The sequence below is a fragment of the Microtus ochrogaster genome, linkage group LG9 (genome assembly GCF_000317375.1).
Source record: "Microtus ochrogaster isolate Prairie Vole_2 linkage group LG9, MicOch1.0, whole genome shotgun sequence".
Taxonomy (NCBI): domain Eukaryota; kingdom Metazoa; phylum Chordata; class Mammalia; order Rodentia; family Cricetidae; genus Microtus; species Microtus ochrogaster.
In genome coordinates, this window is record NC_022034.1 from 25,262,426 (window position 1) to 25,275,878 (window position 13,453).

General features: G+C 46.1%; 1 protein-coding gene across 5 annotated transcripts in view; it reads left to right on the forward strand.

The window, feature by feature from the left end:
- The window catches only part of Fyn (FYN proto-oncogene, Src family tyrosine kinase), a 203,035-nt gene that overhangs the window by 79,211 nt on the left and 110,371 nt on the right, over nucleotides 1–13,453 (forward strand). For 4 of the 5 annotated variants that reach the window (XM_005363535.3, XM_005363536.3, XM_026787494.1 and 1 more), the window contains one exon: nucleotides 6,676–6,745. The exons of the other annotated variant lie outside the window; for it this stretch is intronic. The gene's annotated coding sequence lies outside the window, so the exon portion shown is untranslated. The remainder of the gene's footprint in view (nucleotides 1–6,675; nucleotides 6,746–13,453) is intronic. 5 annotated transcript variants of the gene reach the window in all.

Genomic DNA, 13,453 nt, shown 5'->3' on the forward strand with positions numbered 1-13,453 from the left:
TGTGTGTGTGTGTGTGTTCTGGGTCTGTGAGAGACATACTGGGTCCTGGTACTAAAAAGAAAATTTAAAATTATAAGATTTTTTTTAAACATTCCATCTACTCTCAATCCTGATATGGTCACCACCCACACCCCAGGTTCTGCGTGATTTGCTGTTACCTCCATTCTGAGCTGCTTGTGAAATCACGCAGACGTGCCTTCTTCAGGTGTCCCTGGAGCCACCCCGGTGTCTCTTCAGGGGAGCTAGGGGACATGCTCAGCATGTGCAGGTGCATCAGAGCAGTGCAGTGTGTCTAATCCTGACTAGATTGCACATCCTAGACATAGCTTGACCTAAAAGGGCAGCTCAGAAACAATTCGCATTTGCTATAAAACAGGATTTGCTTCGTTTTCTTGTTCTACCTGCTGCCTGATGTGCTTTCAGGACTGGCAAGAAAGATGGGGTGATTGCACACATATATTTTATTCTAACGAGTTTTAGAGACTCAAAATCCACCCCACGCTAGACAGGTAATCCAGTTCCAATGACTTTTACTTCATTTATTTCTAACCCTAAATGAGTGCAGTACCCTTGATCTATAGATTTCAATATAGTAATAAGAAGAATATGAAATTATGTCGATATTTTTATTGCTCGGGCTTCGCTGGAGGTTCTGATGGTGGGAGCAGTACTCCCTTGGCTCAGCCACTCATTGCACAACAGCCATGCCCGAGTACAGTGAACCCCCAACCTGTGTTTCTCCAGTCTGACTTCACAGTCTCAGGAATCTGATTTTGTGATGTCTAGCTCACAGTGAGCCTCTGCCGACTCCTCCTGGTACTTGCATTAAAAGGAGCATCCAGCTTTTATAGTTTGACCCTCATATCCCCTTAGTCTGCGGTCAGTACTTCCTTCCTGCTGGCCTAGCGCCCCATGCTCTTCTCCTCTCCCTTCCTCCTCATCTCTCTGCTGTTTACTCCCACTCCAAAAAATCATAAAGCAACCCTCACAGCCCTGCTTGAGTTCGTACAGCTTGTTGGAGGAAAGCCAAAATTGACAGGAGGGTTAGCTGACAGGGTCAGTGAGTCCTTCCCAAAACACCCCGTTAATCGCCCCCACCCCCACCCGGGAGGAGGAGGAGGTGTGGCTTCCCTGGAGAACCATCCTGGTCCTGGCAGTGGGTGCGGCTTTGTCTGTGTGCTTGCTGCTTGTTTAGTGTATTATTCAATCTTTTGGAGCTCGGATTTTTCGGACAATTTAGTTGTAGCACTTCAGAGATGATTGTAGCTGGGGGGGAGTCAGGGCTAAGTGTGAAATCCCTTGTTATTGTGCACATAAGCTGCCAGCCTTTACTTCACGCTACACAGAACAGCAGCAGCCAGAGGAGAGCTGAGAAAAGAAAGGGACAGGAACGCACCCCACCTCCCTCTCAGCCCTTCTCTTTGCTTTTAAGAGCAGAGCTTGTGTTTAACCTTGTAAATAATAGGTGGCTGGGGTTTTTTGTTTGTTTGTTTGGTTGGTTGGTTGGTTGGTTGGTTGTGTTTACTTACTGTTTTTGTTTTATCTTGAGATTTTTCTAGCGATACCACAGGCCCAGCAGTTCTTGGATGGATGTGGTTTAGTGACCCTGTGGGACAAAGTCTGGATTCCAGCTGTTCCCCTTACCCTAGAACAGACAGCAGCTTCCCATGTCATATCCATTCCTTAACTTTTGGGGGGAGGGCACCCACTGTAAGAGACACCCCTTGTTACACGCATGAGACCCATTGATTTATTCAAACAGTCAACAAATACTTTTGAATGCTTGCTACACATTAAGTTCCCTTGTGAGCTTGTCATATGCATTTGCGCTAGTGTCGAGCTAGTTAGCCAGAGCACTGGCTCAGCGGCCTGGGTAACGCTCCTATCTCTCCTATTCTTTAGTTAGAAGACTTCTTGCTTGTAAGCTTCTTGGCCACAGTGAATGTGGTTTCTCACTTGCAAAGCTTGATCCAGGCTGTAAGTCCTTTTCAGATGACACCTAGTTGGGACCTGTGCAGCCTGTGCCCAGATATTAATATACAGCAGTAAGGTGGATGAAGAGAAGCCAGAGCTAGGTAGTAACCTGAGCTCCTATGAGACATCATCAGTCCAGGGAGGCCTTTGGTTCCTCGTTCAGCAGATGCTGTGATTCCATGCCAGCTACTGTACAAGCTCTGTGAACAGAACAGTGGCCAAGAGAGTTCCTTCCCTGCAGCTAAAGGTAGATGATGAGCCAGGAACAAGAATTGTAGCGATGTAGTTTGAAATTCATTGCATGGGATGCTGTTGGGAACTGGGGAAGCTGGAAGTGGAAAGGAGGGCAGGAAAGAGAAAGCAAAAGGGGGCTGAGGGGGAAAGAGCTTGTGAGGGAGAAGCTGGGGAGACATTCTGTGAGGTAGTCAGCATGCTCACTCCCTGACAGAAAATTCATTCTCATCAGGTCACCGTGACAAACCCAGCACCAATACAAACCCAGAATAGCCCTCTTCCCCAGTGTGGCTAACAAGCTAGGACACCGAAGATGTCCGTTGGGACGTTGCCATTCTCCACAACTATACATAACTCCTACATGTGAATCAAAATTATATTAAAGCCGCATGTGGTTCTGAGTAACGGCTGGTCTATTTGCTTTTCTCAGAAAAGTCTTCACGGAGAAGCAGGGGCATATAAAGGGGCATACATGCCTGCACATGTTACTGCCTGCACATGTTACTGCCCCTGCACATGTTACTGCCTGCACATGTTACTGCCCCTCAGATCTTCTCCAGACCAGATCGCTGGTCCCAGTTCCACAAGTCACTGGAGCAGATCTAGAAAACAGACTCTGAGAGCCCCAGACTCTTTTTTATTTTCCCTTCAGTAATTACATACCCTCCCTTTTGGAGGCCCAGGCTGAGCAATTAGTCCCCCATTGTCTTTGCAGGAAATGACATCCGTGTGACTGCTTGGGAAGGCAACTGTTGACCACTCTGGTTAAGATAATTTGGAAAGTGTTCAGCATTTCCTCTGGAAGATTGAGTCCAGCTGACTTGGAAATGCACAGATGAGATGGCCATCATAACCGGAGCACCACTGGGTCGGTTCCCTGAACAAAATGAGCCTCTCGAGCTGCTCTGCTCTCCTCGGAGTGTGAGGAGCTCAGCCTTGCAATTCTCTCCCTCTTAGAACATTGATTTGGGACCAGTTTCTTAAAACGTTTTGCAGAGCTAACACTCGCCGACCCCACTCAGGGAGACCTAAAAACTGAGGAATGCGTCGGGAACTCAGGTGTTGCAATCCTAAACTCTGCCTTCCAGTGTTTTCCCCGTCTCCAGTGGCTACAGCAAAAGAGCCATGGAAATCTCATACTTCGTACACACACAGCAGTGGGCAAGAGAGAGATTCTCTCAGAAGAGTGAGATGTTCCTAGCAAAACATTCTTGTTTCATCGGCTTGTCTTGGGGCCATGTTTATTTTTGACCCAGTCACTGACAAGAGTCCGGGGGTCCCTTGAGTCAGGGCCTCTCCAACCTTAGTATACACATCCATCACCTGGGGAAGCTTGTTTGAGTGAAGCCAGAGGGCTGACACTTCTGGATGTGTCCACGTGATGCTCATGTCAGAGGGTTGGAGTCCTCCCAGGCTCTAAGCCATTCAGATGCCCACCCCCAAGGAGATTGTTGTCCCCTGCTCTTGAGGCTCTGTGGCTTATAAAGGACATATAAGGGCTACATTAGGAAGAAGAAAGAATAACACTGTATTGATGAGAACTATATTGGCAATACCTGTTCACAGTGTGTAATGAAAATGTTGCCTTTAACTCAGAAGTCATACAAGGCCTGTGGTATATCTTAGAAACAGAAAGTACACATGGCTACCCACTACTCTGTGAGAGTACCCATAAAAACAGTATTATTCCTTTATAACTATGCACACATTGCAGTTCAAGAAGCAAAAGTTACAGTAGTCAAATCACCTGTTTGCCATCCTTCAGTTACTTCTACTGGTAACTAAGATCATCTATCCCCATCCTAATGAAATGGAAATAGATGTGCTTAATTATAAAGAGGGTTATGTGCCAAGTCCACCCATGTCCTAACAGTAGAAGCTCGTCAGCCTAGGAGTTACTGGAGAAGAACACACTCCTAAGAATCACTTGACATGATGTTAGGTGTGAAAAATTCTGCCAGTGGTAAATTTCTGCCAAAGCAGTGGTCACTGTGCCCTGATTGCTGGTTTTCAGCGGAGAAAATCATTATGTCTCCCTCATTTGAAAACGGAGAGCTATCCTGTTTTTTTGTTTGTTTTTGGCAAAAGATTCTCTTAGGAAAGAGGATAATATGGATAGTCTTGTCTGTCATGAGTGATCAGCACAGATGCTGTGGGGCTTGGAATGAAGCATATGGCCAGATGTTGAATACACCTTCCTGGGGTGGTCACCAGGGTTGCCATCTCTGGCCTCCTATTCAGGGACATCACTCCTGGGGCCGTGGGGAAAGTGTGTGGGATTTCACCATTTCATCTGCTTGGTCTCCCTGCCCCAGCACCACAGCTTCACGTCTGTGTGGTTGGCAGGAAGTCAGATCTTGGTCCAGTTTCCAGTAGATGCCAAGTGGTGCTAACTGGCCTTACCAGCATAGTTTCACCATTTTTTCCTGGGCAAGACTCTGGGAGGTGGAGAGAGTCCTGCCTGCTCTGGACCAGCTGACAGAAGTTGCCAAACTTGATGCTCCACGAAGCCTAGGGTTGTACTTGTCTCTGGGCATCTAGGGTGTTACTTCTCAGTTATGAACAGCTGGTCTGTTCCCAGAGACCTGTCCGTCAGCAACGCAGATGAAACACCCACTCTAAGGGAAGGAAACATTTTGTTGCCTAACCTCAGTCATTTGTAATCTAAATATAGAATGCTGAGGTGTCCATCCACATATTTAGGGCCTCACAGGCTACCAAAGAGAGGCGTGGTAATTTTAATATTAACCAGGCTTATACAATCAGTGTACTTAATCACTGATTGATCCAGACACTACTGATGAGTGCCTCCCTTCCCAGGCTAATGGTAGGGGAGAGCATTGTTTAAAAAAAAAAAAAAAATACAGAGTTAAATGCTTAAATGTTAAAATGCTTAGAACTTAAAATATAAGTCTTATATCAAAATACAATTTAAAAGACCAGAAAAACAAAACTTTAAGGTAATGCCAAATTAGGAAAATCAAGACAGCGAAAGATAATGAGAGTTAGGGGGAAGGCTTAAAGCCAGTGTTCTGGGACTGAGGACATGGCTGGAATTCAAGGGTTATTCCTCGTTTTCCTTAACCTCGAACTGAAATCCGGAGTTTCTCTTTATTATGGAATAGTTGTAGCCCTATATAGAATAGAGTATGAATAGAAAGTTTTTATGTTATATTACAATCAAGGATATCATGAAATATAATTTTCCATTTAAGGATACATACTTAAAAATGTCATTTAGTTTTTGTTGAAAATTGTTTAAATATTGAAGGAAATCCACCTCAGTTTTGTTAGGTTATTTTGAAACCGTCTCAGTATGTAACTCTGAAATATTTTGATAACTGGATTTGGATGCATTTTGTGGCTTAAATTCTTTGCATCTCATATGCTAATTTCAAGCACTTAAAGACATTCCAGAAAAACAGACAAGCAGTAACAACAATAAAAATTCCATTTAGAACTCTGAAAAAAATTCTGTAGACTGAGGTAGTCCAGAAAGGCAAAGAGCTCCTGCCCGGGAAAATACCTGGGACTCTTACTAGTAGGGGTGGGACAAAAGGGACCAGGAGAGGCACAGGCCTGGTATAGGACCAGCAGCAGCAGGCGAAGTGGCTGCTGCTTCCCGCCAGGATGAAACCATGTGGGAATAAAGCAGGGACAAGTATGTAAGCTCCTGGATAAATGCGGGTGATAGGGATGGGAGGCGGGTTTTCTGAGGAAAAGTGTTTGGGAAAGCGCTTTGCAGGCAGAGTTGGCGTAGGGGGCTGTGGGGTGGGGGATGCCTGGAGACTGGGCATGGGTTTTCTGCAATCCAGCATGATGCAGACTGGATAGAGTGTCCAGAGAGAAGGAAGAAAAGTGAGTCCCAGCCTGGGTGTGGGCTTAGCAGCAGGGCTGGAGCCTGGTGTGCAGCAGAGGTGAGAAGCCACGTTAGGTCTCAGGCTGGGGCAACAAGGAGCATGTGGGCCAGGCATCCATTCACTGGGCACTTACTATGTGTTTGCTGCTGTCCTAAGCCTTTCTGCGTCCTGAATGTGACACTGTGAGGTTGGTCACCACAATTCCCGGTTTACAGCTAGCCAGATAAGATCCACTGAAGAGAGAAAGGTAGCCTGGGACCTCCCAGAAGAAGGCAAGGAATTGGCTCTAGGGGAAAACGGTAGAGTTTAATCTTAGGTATTTCCCCACTGTTCTCTTACCTTTGATTGTTGTAAAGGATGGGAAATTCCTGTATTTGTAAGTGTAGTTTCTCATTGATTCAATTGTTCACAGATTTTTTTTTTCTTACTAGTGTGTGCTGAGATAATCTGTAAATTGGTTTCATTTTCCTGTGCACGGCAAAGGGGCAGCTGGTTGGGAGTGTGCTGTTACAGGAATGGGTGCCCCGTCAGGTGAGGAGGCAGAGAATGCCCACGGGACTGCTTACAGCGGATTGTGACTAAGGTGTTCATTGCATTGTCTTTTCAGAGCCGGTCCTACCCGTGGTTTAGAAGACATGTGGTGTATATAAAGTTTGCGATAGTTGGTGGAAATTTGGGTAAGTGTTGTCATGATTATTTCTAACGCGTCTAGTTATAAAATGGTGTCAATGAGGGGAAGCCACTGCCCTTCTCTGCACATCTTTTGGATCTGCACAGAACTTCAAATGAAAGTTTTTAGTTAAATGTGGCACTGAGTTGGTGTTTTCTGAGAGGATGCTAATGTTAAAGCTAATGTTAAAGCTAATGTTATTAAGTGATACAGGATTTTCTAAAAATTTAACTAAGTCTAGATTTGGGAAAGTTCAGACGCGCAACCCAGGACACCCTTGGCAATTGTTTATGTTCTAAGCCAGCCATGTAATAGGAGCAATAAAGTCCAGAAGCAGAGGGTTTGCAATGGCCTGCATGTTGTAATGAGAGAGGAATGGGAAATGGGAGGAAGTGAGCTGCACAGCTTCCTGGGAGCTCGCCCCAGGCTGGAGCAGTAGCTTGACCTCCCTGTTGGTGGCAGCACTCTGCGCCTATTGGTTGTTTTATAGCCTCTGAGATTCTTCTGCCAGCCAAGGCTGTTAGTATCTCCTTCTCCACGGGACTGTTGTGGGAATAAGTGAGCTGAGAAGTGCTGGGCTTAGTAGGTGCTCTACAGTAGCCATGCTGCATGACAGAGCCCCTTGTTTGGGGACCACATTGCCATTGAAGCTAAGTCACTCGCAAGGTGTGTGTCTTCAGCAGAAAGACTTGCAGGATGGGTTGATTACACACATGTGTGATTTCACGGGGCACCACAGCCACTTCTTCATCGTTTGTTTCATAGTGAGCTGGGGGACCCCTGTGACCTGGGCCTCCTTCCAGAACCCCAGGAAGCTATTCTCAGACAAGCACAGCTAACTTGGCTTCCCTTCCTGCCACCTTGCAACCGAGTGAGGTGACATTGTTGGAGCTTTTGGTTAAAGTATGATAGTGTTTTCATTCACTTTAGTCAGAAGTGATGGCAGTGAGGGAAATGATACTTTTGGTTTGTATTGGCTTTTGTTTCCAAACCTTCTTTTTTATTTTACCCCACCCCAATAGTTATGTAGTTCCTAGAGACCCAAGAATTTGGTTTTGGGGTGAAGACTTTACCTGTGTTTGGGGAAGAATCACCCATGTTAACTGCAGAGGAGTGCTGATGAAGGTCACATATGTCTGTTGTATGAATCAAGGACATGAACATGACCTCAGGAGGTCTCCATGATAATCTGTAAAAAGCCACAGAGTCTCTTCAACAAAATCTCTAACCAGGGGATACAGGTCCTCTCGGGGATAAGAAACTAGCGTGTGGCAAGGCAGCTTGCTGATACGTACAACATGAGACAGAAGGGAGTAGGCCTGGTTTCTCCAGCACGCTACAGAAGGACTGATTATTACAATATAGAATATATTTCAAAACAACTAGGAAAAGAACATAAGTGTTCCAAGCATATAGAAGTATTTACATTTGAGGAACTGGGAATGCTCATTCTATTTGGTCATTAGACACTATATGCATGCATTAAATCATTGTACTGAACCCATTTTTTGTCTTAATGAAACATAAAATAATAAGCAATTAGGGGACACAAGGAAATTGTTTGAGAAGAGTGGTCATTACTGTTCCATATCTTAATTGTGGTGGTATTTATATAACTATAGGCTTTCGTGAAAGCACACAGAACTGCACAGTAGAGAGAGAGAATTTTGTTGTGTGTGAATAAAGAACAGAAAGAATGAGCTCTTAGACAGAGGACAGTTAGCTTGCTGAAAAGGATGGGATGAGGGAGAGTCGAAAGGAAAACAGCCTGCTCCTGACATCAGACTGTTTGTGGGACAGGGACTTCATTAAGTCCCTTCCTGCCACCACAGTACCTGACACACCAAAGGATGTGATGAACATTTAAATATTCATTGAGCTCCCTGCTGCTCTTAGTGTCTAGGTTGGTCACCTCACTGCCCCTCACCCTGGTCCACCAAGTCCATATGTTCTTCCTCTGCCACCTGTTCTCTGGGACTAACCTGACCATCTCCCCTTTACATCCGTGTCCTCCAATGTCATGTCCACACCCCACCCTATCCTGGAAGCTTTACCGTTTTCTCTCTACCTGTCAGGATCTGACTGGGAATGCCTTGCCTCTGTAGATAATGTCAGTAGACATCCAACCCTAAACTCCCTTCTCATCCTTTACTCTCTGAGCACCTACTGATGGTCTGGGGGAGGGGCTTTCTGTTGAGTAGTCTCAGAACAGAGCTGCTGAGAGGAGAGCAGTCCAAGAGCTCAGAGTAGCAAAGATGTCGTCTTCTGTGTCCTGGCACTAATAACTGAGACAGCAGTGCGGTGTATGAATCTTCAGAGGTGCTAGTATTTCTCAGATTTTGATTCTTCATCATGAGTCAAGAAGTTTTAAGATCCCTAAAGCCAAGATTCTCTCACCTCTGGGCCATGTCCGAGTGAGAGGTAAGTGCACAGAGCACAGAGGTTCTCGTCTGGGGTCACCTTGCCCTCCTATAGGGTATCTGGTGATAGGACAGATGTTGCTGAATGCCTTGCAATGTATAGGACACCAGCACATGTACACAAACCCAGAAAGTGACCCCAGAAGTCAGTGGTATGGAGATAGAACCAGTAGAATGACTGAAGTGCCCACTACTGTGTGGAGGGTTTATATTTTAAGATACTTTGACATCTAATTATATACAACCATCTGAAAAGGGCTCAAAATATAGAGGCCTGAGAGGCTGCCAAGAAGCTACCTTCTTCATGAAGCTACCTGACTTTGTTAGGAGTCAAGCTACCTCCCGACTCCAAGCAGACGTGGACCTAATGAGTTCAGACAGGTCGTACTGAACCGTGGCCCACAGAAGGAGAGTGGGTCTCTCAGCGTGCTCTCGGCATCTCTACAGAAGGGGCCATCTCCGCTTCACCTCAGCCCGGCTTCCTCAGATGTGTTTGTCTGCAGATGAGACAGAGAGCGTTGCAGTGTGAGTGGTCCCTCCTTCCAAATCGTGGGTAGTGATTCTGGTGTGATGGAAATGTGCATAGGGAGGAGAGGGATCTCATCACAGATGATTGAGATCAAGTATTTTGGTTCACAGGGCTGTTTATTTTGCATCCGTTTGCCGGTGACACCACAGTCTGGCTTAGATGTGACTGGCTGCGCACGTTCGCAGCCCAATATGGCTGCATTCGCTGAAACTGGGAGATTAAAGCAACATATGTCAAGCTGCGACACAGAACAATTCTCTCGAGATGGCTTGGCTTGATTATGGGGCCTATTTTGGGAGGTAACTGTGCTTTTTGTGCGGTGTATTTTAGGTTACACCAACCTCACTTCCAGACCAATACCATCTTCCCAGAAAGGGTGTGACATGTGTTGAGCATGTGACTACGTTCCTACCGAAAGCTCTGGTGGGATGCTCTCTTGGCTTCCTGATCTTCTTTATCCTTTCCAGTGGAAATGTGTTCTGGAAAGCCAGGCAAGGAAAGTCTGATAGCCTCATTTCAGATGGCCAGACCCAGAGGTCTAGGGACTTTGTGTTGTCGATCCTTGTCTTTAAAATGAGTGGAACTTGGAGGAGCACACAGAGGTCTCGGAGGCAAACAGGTGAAAGAGACAATAAACCCTGTGTTTTATACAGGGTAAGTGTGGCAAAACTATCGATTTATAGCCCTAAATCAAGACTCCCTGCCCCGTCTCAGCCTTTGCTCATAGCCCAAGAGACTCTGTATGTTGTAGTCTGGCCCAGCCTCTAAGAACCCCTTTTGAGAGTGTTGTGCTAGAAGCTAGAGTTGTCCAGAGTAGTCGCTTTGGACACCAGCCCGAGTCTAGGAGGCAGAAAGGCGTCTTCTGCATCGTCTTGTGGTCCTGGCTGCTGAGGTCATCCACTGTCCCTTTCTCACTTGTTTACCAAGACAGGTGTCGTTTTCACTCCAGGGTAGTTTTGGCAACAACCTGGACCAGATTCCGTGAAGCTGCTTCCAGCACGCTTCCCTGCTCATCTACAATAGCCCATGGCTTTGCCATCTGCCCTCACTCTAAAAGTGACGCCGTAGTGTGGCTTGAATCTGTAGCAACACATAGAAGCCCAAATTGCTCACTTAGGGGAAGTGTTTTCAGAGTCGGAAACTGTTGCCTTCGCTAGTGTTTGACTAGATTGAAAAGACTGAAATCGGGCTGCTGGGGACGCAGCCCCACATCAGCTTTGCCAGTGAGATCCGGGTGCCTTTCTGGTAGCTCTTTAAGTTTATAAAGAGCTGCAATGCATTTGATCCTCCCAAACTAGTTCTCAGGTGATGGAGTCATATCACCCGATAAACTCGGAGGCTCCCGCATTTGCCTGTCTGGGGCGGGGATGTTTGCCGTGGGAGTGTTTGATGTCCTCTGCAGACTTGGAGGCACTGTTAATAGGTGGCGCTCTAGGGAGTGGCGCAAAGATGCCAGCTGGCCTGCAGAGCCTGGGAAGAGGTGTCTCTGTGACAGCATCTGTAGCACCCTGCTGAGGAGCACAGCTCTATGCTGGACCGTAAGCACACAGTGAAGCCAGGCACACTCACTGTTGGGATCCAGGTAGCCCTCTTGGTTGAAGGCCTTGAGGTACTCATTCCTGCTTCATTAGGAACTCTAGGCATGGAGTTCAGACAAGCTGTGCACTGCTGCTCTGTGCACCAAAGCTGAGCACAGCATGCTGTGCATGGGCACAGATTGACGGACACCTTCATGGCATGGCTAACCAGTGCTCCATACTGCTCTTCCTCCATCATTGCCCAGCACAAAAGAATGGGACCCTTCTGTTAGGGGGAAAGATAAGAGTCCAGTAATGCTCTGCCCACAGACTTTATCTAATCTCACCAGTTTGAACCATCCTGAAAGGGTTGGAGAGATGGCTCAGTGGTTACATGTGTTTCTTTGCTCTTCCTGAGGTCCCGGGTTCTGTTATTAACACCCGTTTTGGTCAGCTCACAACCTCCTGTAGTCCCAGCTTCTGTGGACAGAAGTATACATGTACACTTGCACACACATGCACACTATTTAAAAAGTAAATTTAAGAAACCATCCTGATAGAGATAGGTGCCAGTGTCTTGAGTTGGGATTTGGTCTGAGGTCTCATCCTGCCCTGTGGATTAGCACAGCCTGCCGACTGTTGAGAGTTTTGTTGAGAGTTTGGTTTTGGTGTCGGCTAGCAAAGAAGCTGATACACTGGTATGTTGACTTGAATCAGCACATGCAAAATTCATTAAGGTGATAAAAGAAATACTGAATGAAAACCCTGAAAGGGAAGCTAGCCTGAATGTCAGTGTGGACAGCTTTTCATAGAAGGAGATGCTGATACTAACTCCTCCCTCCCTCCTCCTTCCATCTTTGGAGGCGATAGTGGTTGTTTGGTTTTTCCTGCCTTTCTCCCCAACTTTTTATTTTTTATTTTGTTTCTATTATGTTTAGATATGTGTATGTTTCTGTGTCTCTGTAGGGGTTATGTGTACGTGAGTGCAGATGTGCAGAAGCCAGAGGAGCTGGAATTACAGGTGCTTGTGAGCCACCTGGTGTGGGTACTGGGAATAAAACACAGGTCCTGTGGAAAGAGCAGTGCATGCTCCCAACTTCATTGCCATCTCTCTAGCACCCTACTTGTTATTTTTAAAAGGTGTCCAACCTACCAGCCAGGTAGAGCCAATGAAGAAACAAACGCCTCTAAGTCATTTGCTTAAAATTCCCGCTTGTTCCATATTTACTATGTTTGCTTTATTCTCTTCCAATTATACATGAAAATCGCACCCATCTTATTTGTTTTCTGGACCACCTAGAAACAGAGACTGTCTTGACACTGCAGTTTCAAGTGTTGTACCATGTCTAACGTAAGAACGACAACCTTCTTCTGTCACAGTTCTGTCGATAACATCTGTTAGTGTTCTCCAATCCCAGTCCGTCTTTGGATTTCCCCGTCTACCCAGAACTCTTTTATTTCATGAGATGAATCCACTCCGTGAGTAGCGCTGGGCAGCCTAGAGCTCACTAGTCAGATAACGTAGCCTCAGACTCAGAGCTCTGCCTGCCTCTGCCTCCCACACACCCATGTCATGGCTATTTCTTCATGATATCATTTAATCTGGTCTTCTCTTTCTAAAACGCATCGGGTCTGGAGGGTTGCTATTAAAATAGGAAGAATCTGTCATAAGTGATGTCTTATGTCTAACATGACATCACATCACAGGGCAAGTGATGTTGGTTTGTTTACCATTCTTGGTGCTGTTTGGTGTTGGCTAAGGTGGTAACCAGACCCAGCTAGAAGAGGGTGCACTTTGAGTTGGCGAGTCACCTGTGTGTGACACCTGGGTACATTGTGAATCCTGTCCTAATGTTCAGTTGTCTGGTGGTATGAGCATCTGGATAGTCTTTGCCCGGATCTGTCGTTGTTTTGGAAGGCTGCCAGATATTTTTGCCTCTTACTTGTTCTGAATTCTCTGTGCCGTATAATATACGTCTTCATATGTTTGATTTCTGTGGTAGTCTGCAAGATCTTGTTGTAGTAACAGATTGTCCTACACAGTTTTCTTTCTTGCCTTAGGGATAGGAAGGAGTGACTTCTGCAGAGCTAAATCTCTTACAGCCTACAGCTTCTTTCACTTTCTCCTCGCAGAAACTTCAGAGGGCTGAAGTAACTTGCACAAGGTCATGCACACACGCACGCCTTAAGGTGGAGCTCAGATGGAGCCACCTCTGTCTGCCATGCTTAACCAGGGTCTTTTTTTTTAA